Source organism: Zootoca vivipara, chromosome 2 (genome assembly GCF_965207765.1).
Source record: "Zootoca vivipara chromosome 2, rZooViv2.hap1.1, whole genome shotgun sequence".
Taxonomy (NCBI): domain Eukaryota; kingdom Metazoa; phylum Chordata; class Lepidosauria; order Squamata; family Lacertidae; genus Zootoca; species Zootoca vivipara.
The window spans coordinates 93,453,079-93,470,267 of NC_142584.1; positions in this window are offsets into that span (position 1 = coordinate 93,453,079).

A 17,189-nucleotide genomic window follows, 5' to 3' on the forward strand; every position below is an offset into this window, starting at 1 on the left:
TCCTAAGGTTGCTGCTTGTTTAAACAAGCGATCTGGGAAGCTGCCTGAAACATTGCTGGAACCTGGCAAGGAATGATGCAGCGAGATGTTAAGTGAAGTAGTCAAGGACAAACCACAGCAAGTCAGCTATAGGACTAGGACTATTCCTGCCCTTGGAACAGCCTACGTACGCACTCATCTCGATCACAACAAGCTTTGTTAACTAGAACTCATTGTGATGAGCAGAACAATGGCATTGAAAACATGCGTTTCAGCTTTAATTCACTGATTTTGATCAAAAGCCAACATGAGATTTTTTTTTTAAAAAAAATTATTATCTAAAGACTGCGGAGAGAATAACTGGGTGCACTCTTCCCACCGTGGATCAAATCTATGCTTCCAGGTGCCAAAAGAAAGCTGCAGAGATAGCGCAGGATAGTGCGCACCCCGGAAATGATCTCTTTCAGCTTCTGCCTTCTGGAAGAAGGCACAGGGTTATGAAGACTAGAACTAGCTGCCTGAGAAACAGTTTCTATCCAAATGTGATTATGGTTTTAAATGCAGTGTAAGGTAGTCTTTATGGGGGTATATTGTATTTAATTATGGGGTATCAGAGTCGGGGGGGCAATCAGGATGGGATAGTAGGCTTGTTGTTTTTGAATTTTTCAATTTCGTTGTTCTGTATGGGACAATGACAATAAAGATTATCTATCTATCTTTAAAATAAAAATAAAAATAAAATAAATAAATGCAAGTTCCCTTCTATAAATGGGTCTTCCTCCAATGGACCCCTTTATCCAGCATTAGCTGCCTTATATTCAGAGAAGGGAACTTTTAGATTTAATTCAATGCTGTAGTTTAGAATGTGTTGCAACCAAAATATTTAAAAAAAACACAAGCTGGTGTTGGTAGGAAGGAAAAATACAAGGAGAATTCCATGGATGCCAAGATCCAGGTTTGGGGCAAGTACTCTTTGGTGAGATAACCCCAGCAGAGATCCAAGATCACAAAATATGAACAAAGTAAAGTGTGGAAATATAGGCTATTAGACCTTAAAAATAGGCCTTTCTATGTTCCTTCCAAAGTTTCCCACTTCTCCTAGCAATAAGAAAGACCATACGCTAAAAATGGTTTGCTTACAAACTCTTCAAAGATCAGGTTCATGTGCTTTTTCTTATAGCAATCAGAAAACACAGGCAGTATGACCCTTGTGTGACCCTTTAGATGGTGTGCAACTTGAGTTGAGTTTTTAATTTTTTTAAAAAAACAACAACACCTGGGCCTTGGTTACTGCTTCAGTGATGTTTGTTGTTGTTGCTACCTCTTCTAAAAGCAGATGAGATAGGAGCAAGCCCAAGCTAGCTTTCAATGCACAGTTCAAAGTGTTGGTGCTGACCTTTAAAGCCCTAAATGGCCTCGGTCCACTATACCTGAAGGAGCGTCTCCACCCCCATCATTCTGCCCGGACACTGAGGTCCATTACCGAGGGCCTTCTGGCGGTTCCCTCGTTGTGAGAAGCCAAGTTGCAGGGAACCAGGCAGAGGGCCTTCTCGGTGGTGGCGCCCGCCCTGTGGAACGCCCTCCCACCAGATGTCAAAGAGAAAAACAGCTACCAGATTTTTAGAAGACATCTGAAGGCAGCCCTGTTTAGGGAGGCTTTTAATGTTTAATAGATTATTTCATTTCATTTTTTTGTTGGAAGCTGCCCAGAGTGGCTGGGGAATTATTATTATTACTAGTATCATTCAGCCCGTTTAATAAACAGGCGCTAGAACATGCCGCTTCGTCGGGGCGCTCCGCTGAGCCCAGCTGGCCAGCAGGCGCCCAGGAGAAGGCCGCGATTCTTCTGAGGACTGCGAGGGAAACGGTAGGCAGAGGGGTGGGGGGGTGGGGAGAGCACGTGCGCGAGTGTGCGTTCCAAGTCTCTGCGTCCAATCCCTGTGTCCGTGGGGCAGATGCGCAGTAGCGCAAACCCAGGGACACAGGGAATACTGGACGGAGAGACACTTGCACTTTATTATATAGGAATAATAATAATAATAATAATAATAATAATAATAATAATAATATTTACTACCATTTCATTTTGCAAAATCGGACTGAAAATAACCTGCTTTTATGAACAAGCATTACACTCACTTCAAAACAACTCCAGCCCACTTGGGTTACATCTTCAAAGCGTTCACATTGTACAATCCGTGAAACTGAAGTTGCCTGCATCAGTGTTAGTACATGATATTTCTTAGAATTCAAGGACATTCAGTGCCTTCCTATATGTTTGATCACAGCTGTCACTCAGAAAGAACATGGCACATTCGCTGGATAGATTCCTTTCCTCCAGAGGGATTAAACCCTACGGCAAACCACCAGCAACAGAGGGGAAACTGTAGGTCCAGTTATTATTAGCAGAAGGCTGCAGACTTCATTGATTATCCAGGCCAAGTTCATGGCTTAGAAACAATGAGAGCCCTAGACTAAAGCAAAGAATAATAGCTTTGGCTTTGCTTGGCATATCGCTTAACCGTTCCTTTCAAATTCTTAACATTACTCCTCGCTAGGGCTGCCACCTTGCTTTTGTGCGCATATTTTTTTAAATGGCACAAATAGAAGCTTCAGGTGGGGATTCACTGAAGAAATAATTATTAGAAAAAGATCAAAACCTCTCTCACCCTGCTCTATGGCCAGTTCAGATGCAGGGGAAGCACTGAGATGACACTGCAGCTGCCATTTGAAGAGAGGGGAATAAGGAGATGAAGATAGATTCAGCTGTTGTTAACCAAAGCAGAGGCGGTTTTAGGGTAGCATGACTGGTTTGGCAGCACTGGGTGCCACACTGGTGGGGGCGCCACAACAATGCTGCAGAACAGAGTGAGAGAGGCAGGAGGGTGCCAAACTTTAGCATCGCACAGGGCACCACTGAAATCCGAAAGCCCAAAGTCCACCATGTGAAAAGGATCTAGGGGTCCTGGTAGACCACAAACTTGACATGAGTCAACAGTGTGATGTAGCAGCTGAAAAAGCTAATTCAAATCTGGGCTGCATCAATAGGAGTATAGCATCTAGATCAAGGGAAGTAATAGTACCACTGTATTCTGCTCTGGTCAGACCTCACCTGGAGTACTGTGTCCAGTTCTGGGCATCACAGTTCAAGAAGGATACTGACAAGCTGGAACGTGTCCAGAAGAGGGCAACCAAAATGGTCAAAGGCTTGGAAACAATGCCTTATGAGGAACGGCTTAGGGAGCTGGGTATGTTTAGCCTGGAGAAGAGAAGGTTAAGGGCTGATATGATAGCCATGTTCAAATATATAAAATGATGTCATATAGAGGAGGGTGAAGGATTGTTTTCTGCTGCTCCAGAGAAGCTGACACGGAGCAATGGATTCAAACTACAAGAAAGAAGATTCCACCTAAACATTAGGAAGAACTTCCTGACAGTAAGAGCTGTTCGACAGTGGAATTTGCTGCCAAGAAGTGTGGTGGAGTCTCCTTCTTTGGAGGTCTTTAAGCAAAAGCTTGACAGCCATATGTCAAGAATGCTTTGATGGTGTTTCTGCTTGGCAGGGGGTTGGACTGGATGGCCCTTGTGGTCTCTTCCAACTCTATGATTCTATGATTCTATGAAATTGAGTAATCACTATTCTGTCCTTCATTTACATGCCTTGCCACTGAAATAGCAGGAAAAGCTTTAGCTTGCTTTTGGTTTTATAGAAATTGTTAATTATAACACATGGAACTCCGAGGAGCTATGAACAGTTCCCATTCACAGAGAAGACTGAATCATATATTACAACTTCTACCCACCCAGAGTATCTCTTCAGTGGGGATTCCCAGGCTGAAATATCCATGAAAAGTCATGAATGAGCATTACGCCCCACTTGACTCCCTACAAATTCTGTATCTGCTGTGTGAGCAACAGCGGTCTTAAACATTTTGTCAAAAACGGTCTTTAACTCTGTTTTTCCATATGCCTTATTTTTTTTATCCTTTTGAATCACACTGATACAATGCCACTGCATATTTTTTTAATAATTAGCCATGAATCTAAATCACAGTTCATCATCTTCTTTACATATTACATAAGCTTTTTTGGCAGCATATAGACAAACTATTCCACAGGAAAATTGCAAAATCTGAATGCATGCATCTGCCTATCATTTTCCAGATGTATAAAATTATTTGTTGGGTCTCCTGTACATGCCATTCTGAACATTAATCAGCCAGAGAAGAATAAAGGGGCAGTTTCAGCTAATCAACATCAATTCATGTCTGTGAAGCGCTGGGAGGAGGACAACCCCAGGCGTACAGTTTAGATGGTGAATCTCATCCCTATATCCATGTCTGGGTAATTATCTTAATTATATAGACAAGCTCTTTATCAGAACACTGATTAGATGGACATGCTAAGCTCCATTATCTTTCAGAGGTAATAGTCACTTGACATTAGGTTAGCAAAACGCCAAGCACATATTGTCGCCAGCAAGTGGGTGAAATTTTTGGACCAGAAATTTAACTACTGCTGAGCTGGTAAAGTAGGAATAATCTGTGTACTTTTGATGCCAAACTAATTGAAACAGTATCTGGATATAAGCAGAAAAAAAATTCGATCAACATGTTTATTGGAGTTCAATCCATCAGGTATGACTTCCCAATTTCCAAACCAACTTTCAATCATTTCAGTGGAGATTATTTTTCATAGAGGTTTCACATCAGTAGTAGCTGTTAAATTACCGGCACACTAAAGGTTTTCGAATGTTGCGCTCACAACAATGGAAAAGTCCAATTCTCTTTATCCTGCACATCTAGGGATTGCAAAGGAGCACAAAGAGAATGCTTTGACTGCCAGAGAAAAATTCACTGAAATAACATTTCCAAAATAAAATGTAAGGGATAAATAAAGATCAACAACATGAGGTACAGGAATGGTAAATAAACCAGAAAGTGCCATGTAGTTTTATTTAATTTCAAGTTCCCGCAAAGTAGGAAAATTAGTTTACGGCCCTCCAGCTGTTTTGGGACTACAACTCCCATCATCCCTAGCTAACAGGACCAGTGGTCAAGGATGATGGGAATTGTAGTCCCAAAACAGCTGGGGGGCCGAGTTTGGGGGTGCCTGGTTTAAGGAATGGTTGTTTGCAAATGGCTTCTTGAAATTCTCCATCCTATTGTGACCAGGAAAATGGTAGCTGGGGTGGAGAGGGGACCATTTCACTTATTTTTTCCAGGTGGCAGAGAAATTCTCCAGCTGCTACTTTGAGCTTGGCTTACCATTAACAGTAGTGCATATCCTTTCTTTTTTTTACTAAGACTTTTACACTGGGAGCAGGGAGGTTCTCCCTGTGTGTGTGTGTGTGTGTGTGTGTGTGTGTGTGTGTGTGTGTGTGTTGGTAGCTTGGTCATAATTTAACATCCTGCACATATCTCCAAATTGGCATCATTCTAGGACATTATGGGCAGAGGCAGATTTAGGTCTTTCATATTTCAGCAGCAGCCTGTGTGAAGCCAAAATTCGGCTGCCCCCTCCCCACCTCTTGCCTTCCATTTTGCTCAATTTACCATATTGCCAAAAATGCAAAATTTCCCACATGGGTTGCCATACGTCCACGCTTTCCAGGACATTTTCATGATTTTCTGAAATTCCACCCAGACGCTATTTCCGATGGACAAAAACCCGGATGTATGGCAGCCCTACACCGCATCATGGTTGTGATTGTGACGCCCTGTGGTGCCCCCTAGACTCAGCACCCAGTGTGGTCGAACTGGTCACACGGCCCTAAATTCGCATCAGTAGTAGAACAGCAAGGAATGGGTGAATGGTGCCCATGACAAGAAAAAAAGAATACTCAAGGAAAATTATGAAAAGTGGCCCTCCTTTTCCAGGGGGCGGGGAGTATTATGATTAGTCTGGTTTGATGAATTCTGCACATGAACAGAGATTATTACCTACTGGACCCAGGAATTTGAGGGAGCCTGGCAACCAGAAACTCATAACAATATCTTTGAATCTGAAATAAAATAAATCAACAGGCATTCTGCTTCTATTACACGCTTAAGCACCAAAGCCGGCAAACAGTTACAACAAGCTAAATTAAAAATATTGGTTTTGTTCACCACTGTAACGAATGTATACTTTTGATCCCCACTTGTTTTATGAACATAAGATGCATTTTGTGTTATTGATAAATGTCATTCAGATGGACTCAAGGACACAGTTTTGTGCACTGTGAGTAAATGTAAATTATATTCATAGCTGTTACCCTTTAGGGCATTGCTTCACAATTTAACCTATTAATCTCTGCTATATTTCTTGCTGGAATGTTAGTATTTTTTCTACTCTAACCTTGATCAACTGGTGCATACAAAGAAAAGGTGAGGATAGGTTCCAACTGATTTTTGGTGAGGAGAGAAAAACGGCATTATTGTAGTTGTTTGATTGTGGTTTATTTTAAAATGAACACAAGTTCATGGTCATTTACGGCTGCAAAGGAAAATTACAATAAAATGAAACCACTTACAACCTAACTATACACAACACTAGAGTGCAATGATTGGATTCCCCAACATTTTTCTTTCTTTTTTTTAAAGAATTCCATAGATGGCACCAGTTCAAGCCATTAGCAACTGTAGAGGGACAATTAAAATTGGGGGGAAGGGGGTGAACCGTCATCCCATTTAATATCAAGCTCTGTCCTCATAGCTACTTCAAAGGTAAAGAAAAAATCAAGAAACTCTAATCGCAGTTCTTCTGCAAAACACGTGTTTTGAAACAAAATACAGATTTGGGCAAGAAGTGCTTTTTCCTATTCTCATTTTGATGAGAAGAGGCTTTGAAGTTTTTCTTCTTTAATACCTTTATCTGAATTAGAGATTGGCTTGCAATATTTTGCTCATCATTAATTATCATTGCAGGCATCAAGACACAAAAAGGTCTTTCTTAAACTACAGCAGAGATTACGAACAGAGATTACTTTTCTTCATGGTAACTGTTATTATTTCTATGAGAAGAGGATTATGATATGTATACAGAGAGTTCTGTTACTAGGAAGGGTACATTTTCAAACTGCAAAAGGTTTGACAAAAGAGACAAGTAATGATTCAGTCAGCTATGGGAGTGGAGTCATTATGGGAGTCATTTTGGACTCACAGCTGTCCATGGAGGTGCAGGTCAATTCTGTGTCCAGGGCAGCTGTCTATCAGCTCCATCTGGTACGCAGGCTGAGACCCTACCTGCCTGCAGACTGTCTCACCGGAGTGGTGAATGCTCTGGTTATCTCCCGCTTGGACTACTACAGTACTGCAATGCACTCTATGTGGGGCTACCTTTGAAGGTGACCCAGAAACTGCAATTAATCCAGAATGTGGCAGCTAGACTGGTGACTGGGAGTGGCCGCCAGGACCACATAACACCGGTCCTGAGAGATCTACATAGGCTCCCAGTACTTTCTGAGCACAATTCAAAGTGTTGGTGTTGAACTTTAAAGCCCTAAACTGCCTCAGTCCTGTATACCTGAAGGAGCGTCTCTACCCCCACCATTCAGCCCGGAAACTGAGATCCAGAACCGAGGGCCTTCTGGCGGTTCCCTCATTGCAAGAAGTGAGGTTACAGGAAACCAGACAGAGGGCCTTCTCGGTAGTGGCACCCACCCTGTGGAACGCCCTTCCACCAGATGTCAAGGAAATAAACAACTATCTTAATTTTAAACGACATCTGAAGGCAGCCCTGTTTAGGGAAGTTTTTAATATTTAATGCTGTATTGTTTTAATACTCAATTGGGAGCCACCCAGAGTGGCTGGGGAGACTCAGCCACATGGGCGGGGTACAAATAAATTATTATTATTATTATTATTATTATTATTATTATTATTATTATTATTATTATTTATGGCCCCTTCACAAGTTATACTGTTGGCTAGCATAGTTGCTATTGAGAAGGATAACTAAATGGGAAGCCACCTGCGTGTGAAATGGTTTTCCTTTGGTTCAAACTAATTTTAACAATGCCAAGAAAAAGTTTTAATGGGGTCATCAAAATCAATCAACCCATATGGGAGTTGTTACACATAAAGGGCTTCCTACACAAAAAGGACACCAGTGTGCCCATGAATGGCAACCATGTCATCAATGTAACAGTATGAAGCAGGTCTCAGTGAATATTGAAGATGCTATACACTGGTGATGCTAGTGTCTTGTTTCTTATACAGTACTGTATTTCCTGTAATCCACATACTAACAGAAGTAAAAACTCTGATCCTTAACCACAGCTGCCTTATGGCATATCTCTTTTTAAACAAATTTTTTTACAAATACAAAAGCTAAGACAAGAACCATTAAACACTTATCCAGCAGTACATTTCGTGAGCGTAATGAAGGAGCGTCTCCACCCCCATCATTCTGCCCGGACACTGAGGTCCAGTGCCGAGGGCCTTCTGGCGGTTCCCTCACTGCGAGAAGCCAAGTTACAGGGAACCAGGCAGAGGGCCTTCTCGGTAGTGGCTCCCGCCCTATGGAACGCCCTCCCACCAGATGTCAAAGAGAAAAAAAACTACCAGACTTTTAGAGGACATCTGAAGGCAGCCCTGTTTAGGGAAGCTTTTAATGTTGGAAGCTGCCCAGAGTGGCTGGGGAAACCCAGCCAGATGGGCGGGGTATAAATAATAAATTGTTGTTGTTGTTGTTGTTGTTGCTGCTGTTGTTGTTGTTAATATTGGTGTTTGTTCTTTCCATTGACTTTAGACATAAACTTGCACATTCAATGTTCAAACATCTTACTTAATGTAACTTTTCAAATGAGGATATTGAGTGGTTGGTATAACAAGGTCTTGATTTTGGTCATTAACATAGTTAAAGAAAGGGGTCCATGTTTCTTGGAAGGTGTCTCTATTCATTATGCTTTTAATTGCTTTCCTATATCTGGTGAGATGCTCAGACAATCGTTGTATTCCATATATTATTTTCTCATATGTTCAGAGGTATTTTAGTCTGGTTCTTCCATTGTTGAGCTATCGCTAACAATGCAGTGGTCAGTAAGAAGCCTACTAGTTCTCTGTGATGCAGGGCAGAGCCCAAGTCTATGTCCAAACCAAGGGACTAATGTTGCTCAGCCACTAATGTTCTATTTTAGGGAGCTGGTTTAGGAAAGTATTATTCCCACTGATTGCAGCCTTGTTTAGATGGACCAAATTTAAGCCTTTCCTTTTTAATGACCTAGAAAACAAATTAAATCTTCACTTAATAAGCAAGATTTTTGGAAGGAAAAAAAAGCTTCATAAATATAGTTAGCAAATGCACTTAGTTATTTCTTTTGTAGGAAAGTATGGTGTACTCATATAACTGTTCTTCAATAATCTATAACCATTGTTGTGCATTATCACTTGAATAGGCCAAATATTTTTTAACTGCCTACTCACACACAATTAACTTTCAATAAAATTGAAAGTTAGGGTGGATTTTTAATGTATATAGAGCAACCAGCTGTACAGAAAAGCTAAAAATAGTAACACTCATATCAAAGAAGCTGAGGGTTTAAAAGCTATCCATATCTTTTTTTGTTTTACATGTAAAAGCACTGTTATTTAGGATAGTACTTCAGCTTCTAATATTTATTTTTTCCCAGGGAGAAAATAATCTACCCCATGTGAATTTCTGGCTTTTACCAACAGGGTTGGAAAACCTTAGAAGGTTACAGAAGGATCCTAGCCAAATATATTTATGAGGCATATTTTAAAACCTCAAGTACGTAAAATACGCTGAATGCTAGAAATCATCTTGAAGACACCATTCCAGTTTAATGTAACTTCGTGCAGTGTAGCCCCCTGTGGGATGCATGAAACCATAGGCAGCTGCTCCACCCCTAGATCAAGTAAAACAATAGAAATACTTAACTAACTGACCAATCACATCGGTTCTGTCCTCCCTAAAAAAAGTCCTCCCCCCCCCCCACAAAAATCCGTTCGACTTCCAAAACATTCAGGAACCAAGGTCTGGCTTCTGATTTGCTGCAGGAAGCTCAGGTTCCAAAGAATGTTCGCAAACCAGAGCAAGCACTTCCGGGTTTGCACGTTCAGGAGCCAAAACGTTCCTCTCGCAAGGCATTCGACTTCCCAGTTCTGAAGGGGAGTAGTTTGAAGAGATTGAAGAGAAGGGGTGGGGCAGTAGAACAGTGATATACATGGTAATGGTCCAGCAGCAGGAGAACAGCCATGGGAACCTAAGGCCTACAACTGCATCTCAGCGCAGGAATGGGTGGCCAGAAAAGGGACTAAGAAATTAAACATCCACTTGTGGATCACTAAATTATTGGACTTCGTTCTGTCCTACTTTGTGGTTTAGCAAATCACCTTAAACTGCGTGTCCCAGAGTCATCAACCCACGTCCTTGTCACACAGCTCTCCCTGAGCCATCCCCGCTTTATGAGGTTGGGATCCAGCTAGGGCATCATGAGAAGGACACAACAGCATAACTGCCAAGTCTCCCGCTGAAAAATGCGGGATCAGTGACGGCGCGGCAACGAAAGTCGCTTCTATGCATGTCTGGACATGCATAGAAGCAACGTCCGGTGCTGGCGCTGCCCGATTTCTGGTGGCCAGACATGGGCAGAGCGGCACCCGAAATGGAGCCTCCCTGGCAGGTAGGAAATCCGGGGGATTTCCGGGATTTTTTTCTATTCAGGATAACAGCGGGAAACAGATTAAAATCCAGGGGTTTCCCGCGAAAAACGGGAGACTTGGCAGCTATGCACAACAGCCATGTGCCCTTTTGATCTGGGGAGCTGGGATCAAAGGGTGCATGGCTGTTGTGTCCTCCTCATGTTGCCCTCATGTTGATCCCAGCCCCTCGGGGGAGAGGCTGGGATCAAAGGGCGCATGGTGTCTGTTATGTACTGAGCTGAATCCTAGAACAATAGGATCCAGAATGCAGCAGTCTGATTGGTCCGCAGGAGCCACCCAATACAGCTCCAGATGGAAGTGAATCAGCTACCTGATTGCTCTGCAGGAGCAGCCAATCAGGCTCCTGGATGAAGTGAATCAGCAACCTGATTGCTCTGCAGGAGCAGCCAATCAGGCTTCTGGAGGAAGTGAATCCGCAACCTGATTGGCCTACAGGAGCAGCCCATAATTAGCCAATCACATGGGGCCCATTGTGTAAATAATGTATATATAGCAGACGTTGGGGAAAGTTTCATTCACCGTTTTACAAGCTGCAATAAAGAGCATGAAATCACTACAGGACTCCGAGTATATTTCAGTGTATATTTCAGTGTCCCAGCCTCCCGAAGCATGTCTGGCCCCATGCTCAATGGAAGAGGAGGAATTACCGAAGCTGAAAGCAATAAAGTTTAATTTAAATTTTACTTTAAACTATGTTTTGTTCAAGGACACATGCAGCTTCTGTATGTGCTTATTTTAAAAAACAAAAACAAATTGACATTTATAGTTTCAAGCAAGTCTGCCACAGGGAATTTTACAATGGGCAATCAAGCCCATGGCACCAGTTTAGATCTATCTCAAGATGGCAGGGATTGAATGTCAGTCATGCAATTGTCCTTTTGCTCCAGTTTCCCTCAGGAATTCATCTTTATTTCAGAGATGTCATGTTTTGCCATTCATGACCATTCTCATCTTGAAGGCCAAAAAAGGGATTCACATAGACTGCCCTGCTACTTCTAGATCTTGACCAAAGAAATTTGTAGTGAAATGCAAAAATACTTGCAGGAACATTCTATGCTTGTTTCACTAAAGAATATTCTGCTTTAGGCTTGACGGTCTTGAACAGCTTATGTTTATAAACTGAAATTTAATTGTAAAAATAATAATAATAGAAGGTTTGAGTGATATTATATGGGACAATTGTATCTTTGAGTTTAGTTTCATTTGTGTTGTTTTGTTAAAAGCCAACAATGGACAATATGTTTTGGTTTCAAAAAAAATTTTTGATCCTAAAGAGATATTTTTCCATTCGGGTTTAATTTCTGTGGGAATTCTGTGGTGCTTAAAATTGCTGAGCTTTGCCTAGATTGTGGCTGTTATCAATGTTCTAAATAAAGTTAAAGATTAAGATTTTCAGCAAGTATTAAAAGATGATGGTTTCAGTGAGTCTATGTAGATTTGCACTAATTGTTTATCCAGAGACGCTTATTTCCCTGCTTTGAAATAACCTCCATGAATGGATTATTTGTTTCCTGCAAGTTTAAGGCCACATTATATAGCCATTTTTGTAATGAAAATGATGTCAAAATGCTCCCCTTAAATGGGATAGTGAGAGCTGGACCATAAAGAAGGCTGATCGCCGAAGAATTGATGCTTTTGAATTGTGGTGCTGGAGGAGACTCTTGAGAGTCCCATGGACTGCAAGAAGATCAAACCTATCCATTCTTTTTTAAAAAAAACATAATTTTTATTAATTTTACAAATTACAAAAAACGGTACATACATAAACACCTTTTCCACCTCCTTCCCACCCCCCTCCATGGGTCCTCCCCTGCCACAGAAGTATCCCATGTAAGTGAACAGTCAGAGATGGTCCATTTTATGCTTGGATTTCTGTCCTCCTCCCCCTCCCCTGTCCCCAAAGCCCCCCCCCCTGCCACCAGGGAGCTCCAGTAAACCAGGGCAGTACGCAGGAGGTCATCCATCCAACCATCTATTATCATACCAAAAAAAAAAAGAGTAAAAATAGAAAAAAGAGAAAAAAGAGAAGAAAAAAATAACAAAAAAGAGAAAAAGACAATACAAAACAGAAGAAATCTTTCTTTCATTCATAATTATTAAACCATATTTTGTGGGCTTCCCCACCCTCCCCCCTTCCCCGGTTTTCATCCCTTTTTTATCATCTTCAACAGTTTCTTATTTTATAAAAATACACCTTTATACCTTATATTACTTATAAATTGATTATTATCATTTTCACCTAATGTCCAAATCACTGAAAAAATCAAACTCCCATTTTTTCTTCCCGTGCCTAATTTTTACCCCCTCTATAAGCCTCCATATTTTCACATTTTTCCAAAATCAATTCACTTTTAAAACTATAACTATTCCCAATTTAACCTTACATCCCCGATTACCGGCTCCACCCCCCCAATCCAGCAAATTCCATAGTCAGCAGACCAATTATAATCCTGTTAATCCATCCTTATAATCACAACTTCACTTTCCCTTCACCCCACCCCCTGTTTACAACCTTTTGCCATCCAGGCCTCCATACAAGACCCCTGAGTTTCTTCTCTTCTCTGCATATTTTTTCCCTCTTCCCTGTGGGCATTCTGAAATTCCAGTAATACCAATCGTGCCCCCCTCGAAGGAAAGGCACTCCATCCAACTTTTTGTAGAGTAAAGTCATCATTTTTTTCGTGGTGGGCTTCATTTTGTGTTAAATTATCACAGTCCTCATCTTCATCTTTTCCTTCCAAATCGCAGTCACCATCATTGTCATTCTCACATTCGTCTTCTTCAGTTTCACAAGCTTCATCTTCTAAGAAATCATATTCTGCCATCACCATCTGAAATTGTTGCTGTAACTCTTGCCGTTGTATCTCCTCTTGACATAGTTCTATTCTTGCTTCCCACATTAAGGTCAAAACAGTCCGCTGGAACTCAGGCGAATACCTTTTTGTTGACATAGTTCAATCCTGCCAAGGTCAAAACTTGTCACATGGGGTGGAATATGATCACAGTTTATTTTCTCGACTCCATTTTAACAAGCTGGCTGCATTCTTCAAGTCTTATTAAAAATAAAGTTCGAACTCACATTTCACAAGCATTTAAACCAAAAAAAATTTCCACAAAGTCCAGAAATAAAAATTGAAATAAAATTTGACTTATAAATCCTGATCAACTCACTGGGTTGTCTGGGCTGCCGGCTCCCGAGGAAAAGAAAGGTTTTTCTTAGTCTTTATCTCTTACTGCAGGGCACTCACGACCACAGTCTCTCTCCCCTTTTACCCTGCATTTAGGGGAGATTCTCTTTGATGCCTTTGAGGGATCCTTTTAAATTGAAACCTTCTATTTACGGCTTCGGGTTTCTATTTACTGTCTCTTTTGTTGCCGTGGGGGGGGGGGTGGCTTCCTCTTTTCTCCCCTCTCTCCCAGATCCAAATTGTTTTATAATCCAAATCGTGAGGTTACTTACAGTCTTATTTCCAATCGTTTTATTTTCAGAAGAATCCAGCGCTCTCCGCCTTTGGCTTGAAGCTTCTCCCCGCCAGGATAACGTTGCCGCTCAAAATGGCCCCCGCGACTTCTACCCTCCTCGCTCCGGAGCTCTTATTAGAGCTAGCCGGAGAGTTGGGGAGTCCGGATTGGGGCTCTGCCGAGCAAAATTTGCCCCCGGGACGCCCTTCCCGGGGTTCTAAGGGGCGCAGCGTCGCTCTCGCTGCCCTCCCCACTCCTAGCAGGGACGGGCCGTCTCGGAGACGAGACGAGACCCCGCCGATCGGCGCTGGCGCTGAACCGGAAGCCCCAAACCTATCCATTCTTAAGGAAATCAGCCCTGAGTGCTCCCTGGAAGGACAGATCGTGAAGCTGAGGCTCCAATACTTTGGCCACCTCATGAGAAGAGAAGAATCCTTGGAAAAGACCCTGATGTTGGGAAAGATTGAGGGCACTAGGAGAAGGGGACGTCAGAGGACGAGATGGTTGGACAGTGTTCTCAAAGCTACGAACATGAGTTTGACCAAACTGCGGGAGGCAGTGGAAGACAGGAGTGCCTGGCGTGCTATGGTCCATGGGGTCACGCAGAGTAGGACACGACTAAACGACTAAACAACAACAAATGGGATAGCACAGCCAACAGGTTTGACCATTCCCGGCTAGAAATGAACAAAAAAAGGATTTCATACTCAAGATAGTTAAATGTTTTGTTTGTTCTTACTCACATACCTTTAAAGTTAATTTGGATGAACAATTAGGCTACTTTAAAAATCAAGTTTACATGTGGAGACGCAGGATTCTACCTTTAACTTTGCAGAAGCAAAATCTGAAATAATCTTAAAGAAAAAGAGGCAAGTGTATGACAGAGATGGAGTAAAAAAGGTTAAGTAGATTGAGCTGTCTGCCTAGAAAGTTTATAATGCATATTACTCAGGTCCAGAAAGGTCAGGGATTGACAAATGAGTAGTGAACAGGGTTGACGTATGTGTTACAAAACTTAGTTGTGTGGTATAGCATCTCAGAAGCATATCCTGTGTGTGAAAATCCTTGGATATGTCATTTTGATATTTTTCACTACAAAGTAGTTTATTTATAGGCAGATTTTGCACAGTAAACTCAAACTGTGTCTACAGTCAAGCTCATTCAACCACACAACCAGTACAGTGGTACCTCGTGTTACGTACCGTCCCCCTTACGAATGCTTCAGGTTACACGCTCCGCTAACCCGGATGCAGATGCCCCTTCTTGCAAACTTTGCCCCTGGATTCGAGTGGAAGTCGAGCTACCGCAGTGCGGCAGCAAGCGGGAGGCACCATTAGGAAAAGCACGCCACATGTTACAAGCGGTTTCCGGTTAGGAAAGGACCTCCGGAACCAATTAAGTTATTCATAGAATCATACAACCATAGAGTTGGAAGAGACCACAAGGGTCATCCAGTCCAACCCCCTGCCAAGCAGGAAACACCATCAAAGCATTCCTGACCTCCAAAGAAGGAGACTCCAGCACACTCCTTGGCAGCAAGTTCCACTGTCGAACAGCTCTTACTGTCAGGAAGTTCTTCCTAATGTTTAGGTGGAATCTTCTTTCTTGTAGCTTGAATCCATTGCTCCGTGCCTGCTTCTCTGGAGCAGTAGAAAACAACCTGTCACCCTCTTCTATATGACATCCTTTTATATATTTGAACATGGCTATCATGTCACCTCTTAACCTTCTCTTCTCCAGGCTAAACATACCCAGCTCCCTAAGCCGTTCCTCATAAGGCATTGTTTCCAGGCCTTTGACCATTTTGGTTGCCCTCCTCTGGACACGTTCCAGCTTGTCCGTATCCTTCTTGAACTGTGGTGCCCAGAACTGGACACAGTACTCCAGGTGAGGTCTAACCAGAGCAGAATACAGTGGTACTATTGCTTTCCTTGATCTAGATGCTATACTCCTATTGATGCAGCCCAGAATTGCATTGGCTTTTTTAGCTGCTGCATCACACTGTTGACTCATGTCAAGTTTGTGGTTTACCAAGACTCCTAGATCCTTTTCACATGTACTGCTCTCAAGCCAGGTGTCACCCATCCTGTATTTGTGCCTTTCATTTTTTTTTTGCCCAAGTGTAGTACTTTACATTTCTCCCTGTTAAAATTCATCTTGTTTGCTTTGGCCCAGTTGTCTAATCTGTTAAGGTCATTTTGAAATGTGAATCTGTTCTCTGGGGTATTAGCCACCCCTCCCCATTTGGTGTCATCTGCAAACTTGCTCAGGATGCCCTCAAGCCCATCATCCAAGTCATTAATAAAGATGTTGAATAAGACTGGGCCCAAGACCGAACCCTGCGGCACCCCACTAGTCACTTCTCTCCAGGATGAAGAGGAGCCATTGATGAGCACCCTTTGGGTTCGGTCAGTCAGCCAGTTACAAATCCACTAAATGGTAGCATTGTCTAGACCACATTTTACCAGCTTCTTTACAAGAATATCATGGGACACCTTATCAAAGGCCTTGTCAAATAATAACCGGAGGTACCACTGTACAGTACATTGAAGGACAAATTTGGAAATAATATCTTTTATTATTTATATGCCACCCATCTGACTGGGTTGTCCCTGCCATTCTGGAAGGCTTCCAGAAAAATAAAAAAAATCATACAACATTGAACATTAACTTCCCTATGCAGGGCTGCCTTCCAATAGTTGTTTATCAGTTTTACATCTGATGGGTGTTCCACAGGGCGGGCGCCACTACTGAGAAGGCCCTCTCCCTAGTTCCATGTAACCTCACTTCTTACAATGAGGGAACCACCAGAAGATCCTCGGAGTTGGACCTCAGTGTCCGGGCTTAACAATGGAGGTATACTCACAGCTTTGGAGGGGATTTGAAATTGCCTCTCCTACACTCAAACCCAATAGCATCACCCTGTTGTGTTCCAGTGTGTGTATCTTTCTGGGTACATTGCACACCTGTGTGTGGAGACCTGACTCTTTCATTCATTTGTCCTTTGTGTTTCTCTTGCAACCTGCCTATGGCAGCCTGTGCTTTGGTGGACATTTCATTACTGAGTCCCTGTGGGGACAC